The sequence below is a fragment of the Vigna umbellata genome, chromosome 7 (assembly GCF_029865625.1).
Source record: "Vigna umbellata cultivar VRB3 chromosome 7, Vumbellata_1.0, whole genome shotgun sequence".
Lineage (NCBI taxonomy): Eukaryota > Viridiplantae > Streptophyta > Magnoliopsida > Fabales > Fabaceae > Vigna > Vigna umbellata.
In genome coordinates this window covers 23,901,291-23,905,506 of record NC_142171.1, presented here as the reverse complement: position 1 = coordinate 23,905,506, position 4,216 = coordinate 23,901,291, and positions in this window count along the sequence as shown.

Here is a 4,216-nt window from a genome sequence, read left to right as displayed (position 1 = left end):
TTTTGTCCACTTCCTCAACTTCATCGACTTCGTACTCTTCTGTAACTTCGTCCACTTCTTCAACTTCATCCACTTCTTCCAGTTCGTCTAGTTCGTCTAGTTCGTCCGCTGCGTCCAATTCGTCCACTTCGTCCACTCTGTCCACTCCGTCCACTCCGTTCACTCCGTTCACTCCGTCCACTTCGTCCATTTCGTCCACTTCGTCCACTTCTTCCACTTCTTCTTCTTCTTGTTCTTCCACTACTTCTTCTTGTTCTTCTTGTTCTTCTTCTTGTTCTTCTTCTTCCACTTCGTCCACTTGGTCCACTTCGTCCACTTCTTCCAATTCGTGCATTTCGTTCATTTCGTCCACTTCGTCCATTTTGTCCACTTCTTCCACTTCTTCCAATTCGTCCACTTCTTCCACTTCGTCCACTTCTTCTTCTTAGTCTTCTTCCACTACTTCTTGCTTTTCTTGTTCTTCTTCTCGTTCTTCTTCTTCCACTTCCTCGACTTTGTCAGCTTCGCCCACTTCGTCAACTTCGTGATCTTCGTCCACTTCTTCTAGTTCGTCCACTTTGTCCACTTCGTCCACTTCATCCACTTCTTCTAGTTTGTCTAGTTCGTCCACTTCGTCCACCTCGTCCACTTCGTCCATTCGTCCACTTCGTCCACTTCGTCAACTACGTGCTCTTCGTCCACTTCGTCAACTTCATCCACTTCTTCCAGTTCGTGTAGTTCGTCTAGTTCGTCTGCTGCGTCCAATTCGTCCACTTCGTCCACTCCGTCCACTCCGTCCATTCCGTCCACTCCGTCCACTTCGTCCACTTCGTCCATTTCGTCCACTTCGTCCATTTCGTCCACTACGTCCACTTCGTCCACTCCGTCCACTCCGTCCACTCCGTCCACTCCGTCCACTCCGTCCACTCCGTCCACTCCGTCCACTCCGTCCACTTCATCCATTTCGTCCACTTCGTCCATTTCGTCCACTTCTTCCACTTCTTCTTCTTGTTGTTCTTCCACTACTTCTTCTTGTTCTTCTTCTTGTTCTTCTTCTTCCACTTCGTCCACTTGGTCCACTTCTTCCAATTTGTCCACTTCGTCCATTTTGTCCACTTCTTCCACTTCTTCTAATTCGTCCACTTCTTCCACTTCGTCCACTTCTTCTTCTTGTTCTTCTTCCACTACTTCTTCTTGTTTTCTTGTTCTTCTTCTTGTTCTTCTTCTCGTTCTTCTTCTTCCACTTCGTCCACTTCCTGGACTTCGTCAGCTTCGCCCACTTCGTCAACTTCGTGATCTTCGTCCACTTCTTCTAGTTCGTCCACTTTGTCCACTTCGTCCACTTCGTCTACTTCGTCCAATTCTTCCACTTCTTCTTCTTGTTCTTCTTCACTACTTCTTCTTGTTTTTCCTCTTCTTCTTCCTTTTCTTCTTCTTCTTTTCTTCCACTACGTCCACTTGGTCCACTTCTTCCAATTCGTCCACTTCGTCCATTTCGTCCACTTCGTCAACTTCGTCCACTTTGTCCCTTTTGTCCACTTCCTCAACTGCATCGACTTTGTCCGCTTCTGCAACTTCTTCCACTTCTTGTTCTTCTACCTTTTCTTTCTTCTTCTTCTTCTTCTTCTTCTTCCACTTCATACATTTCGTCCACTTCGTCCACTTCGTCCACTTCGTCCACTTCGTGTTCTTCGTCCACTTCGTCAACTTCATCCACTTCTTCCAATTTGTCTAGTTCGTCCACTTCGTCCACTTCCTCGACTTCGTCAGCTTCGTCCACTTCGTCAACTTCGTCATCTTCGTCCACTTCTTCCAGTTCGTCTAGTTCGTCCACTTCGTCCACTTCGTGCACTTCGTCCACTTCGTGCACTTCGTCCACTTCGTCTACTTCGTCCAATTCTTCCACTTCTTCTTGTTCTTCTTCCACTACTTCTTCTTGTTTTTCTTGTTCTTCTTCCTTTTCTTCTTCTTCTTCTTCATCCACTTCGGCCACTTCGTCCAGTTGTTCCACTTCTTCCACTTCTTCCAATTCGTCCACTTCGTCCATATTGTCCACTTCCTCAGCTTAATCGACTTCGTACTCTTCTGCAACTTCTTCCACTTCTTCTTGTTCTTCTATTTGTTCTTCGTCTTCTTCTTCTTCTTCTTCTTCTTCCACTACATACATTTCGTCCACTTCGTCCACTACGTCCACTGCGTCCACTGCGTCTACTGCGTCCACTGCGTCCACTGCATCTACTGCGTCCACTTCGTCAATTTGGTCAACTCCGTCCACTTCGTGCACTACGTCCACTTTGTCAACTTCGTCCACTTCTTCCACTGTGTCCACTTCTTCTTCTTCTTCTTCTTCCACTACCTCTTGTTTTTCTTGTTCTTCTTCTTTTTTTCTTCTCGTTCTTCTTCTTCCACTTCATCCACTTCGTCCACTTCCTCCACATCCTCGACTTCGTCAGCTTCGCCAATTTCGTCAACTTCGTGATCTTCGTCCACTTCTTCTAGTTCGTCCACTTCGTCCACTTCGTCACTTCGTCCACTTCGTCCACTTCGTCCACTTCGTCCACTTCGTCACTTCGTCCACTTCGTCCCATTCTTCCAATTCTTCTTCTTGTTCTTCTTCCACTACTTCTTGTTTTTCTTGTACTTCTTCCTTTTCTTCTTCTTCTTCTTCTTCGTCCACTTCGTCCACCTGGTCCACTTCTTCCACTTCTTCCAATTCGTCCACTTCGTCCATTTCGTGCACTTCGTCAACTTCGTCCACTTTGTCCATTTTGTCCACTTCCTCAGCTTCATCGACTTTGTCCACTTCTGCAACTTCTTCTTCTTCTTCTTCTTCTTCTTCTTCTTCTTCTTCTTCTTCTTCCACTTCATACATTTCGTTCACTTCGTCCACTTCGTGCTCTTCGTTCACTTCGTCAACTTCATCCAGTTCTTCCAATTCGTCTAGTTCGTCCACTACGTCCACTTCCTCCATTTCCTCCACTTACTCGACTTCGTCAGCTTCGTCCACTTCGTCAACTTCGTCCACTTCGTCATCTTCGTCCACTTCTTCCAGTTCGTCTAGTTCGTCCACTTCGTCCACTTCATCCACTTCGTCCACTTCGTCTACTTCGTCCAATTCTTCCACTTCTTCTTCTTGTTCTTCTTCCACTACTTCTTGCTTTTCTTGTTCTTCTTCCTTTTCTTCTTCTTCTTCTTCATCCACTTGGTCCACTTCTTCCACTTCTTCCAATTCGTCCACTTCGTCCATTTTGTCCACTTCCTGAGCTTCATCGACTTCGTACTCTTCTGCAACTTCGTCCACTTCTTCAACTTCATCCACTTCTTCCAGTTCATCTAGTTCGTCTAGTTCGTCCGCTGCGTCCAATTCGTCCACTTCGTCCACTCCGGCCACTCCGTCCACTCCGTCCACTCCGTTCACTCCGTCCACTTCGTCCATTTCGTCCACTTCGTCCACTTCTTCCACTTCTTCTTCTCGTTGTTCTTCCACTACTTCTTCTTGTTCTTCTTGTTCTTCTTCTTCCACTTCGTCCACTTGGTCCACTTCGTCCACTTCTTCCAATTCGTGCACTTCGTTCATTTCGTCCACTTCGTCCATTTTGTCCACTTCTTCCAATTCGTCCACTTCGTCCACTTCTTCTTCTTGTTCTTCTTCTACTACTTCATGTTTTTCTTGTTCTTCTTCTTGTTTTCTTCTCGTTCTTCTTCTTCCACTTCGTCCACTTCCTCGACTTTGTCAGCTTCGCCCACTTCGTCAACTTCGTGATCTTCGTCCACTTCTTCTAGTTCGTCCACTTTGTCCACTTCGTCCACTTCGTCCACTTCCTCCACTTCTTCTGTTCGTGTAGTTCGTCCACTTCGTCCACTTCGTCCACCTCGTCCACTTCGTCCATTCGTCCACTTCGTCCACTTCGTCAACTTCGTGCTCTTCGTCCACTTCGTCAACTTCATCCACTTCTTCCAGTTCGTCTAGTTCGTCTAGTTCGTCCGCTGCGTCTAATTCGTCCACTTCGTCCACTCCGTCCATTCCGTCCACTCCGTCCACTCCGTCCACTTCGTCCATTTCGTCCACTTCGTCCACTTCGTCCATTTCGTCCACTTCGTCCACTCCGTCCACTCCGTCCACTCCGTCCACTCCGTCCACTCCGTCCACTCCGTCCACTCCGTCCACACCGTCGACTTCATCCATTTCGTCCACTTCGTCCCCTTCGTCCATTTCGTCCACTTCGTCCACTTCTTC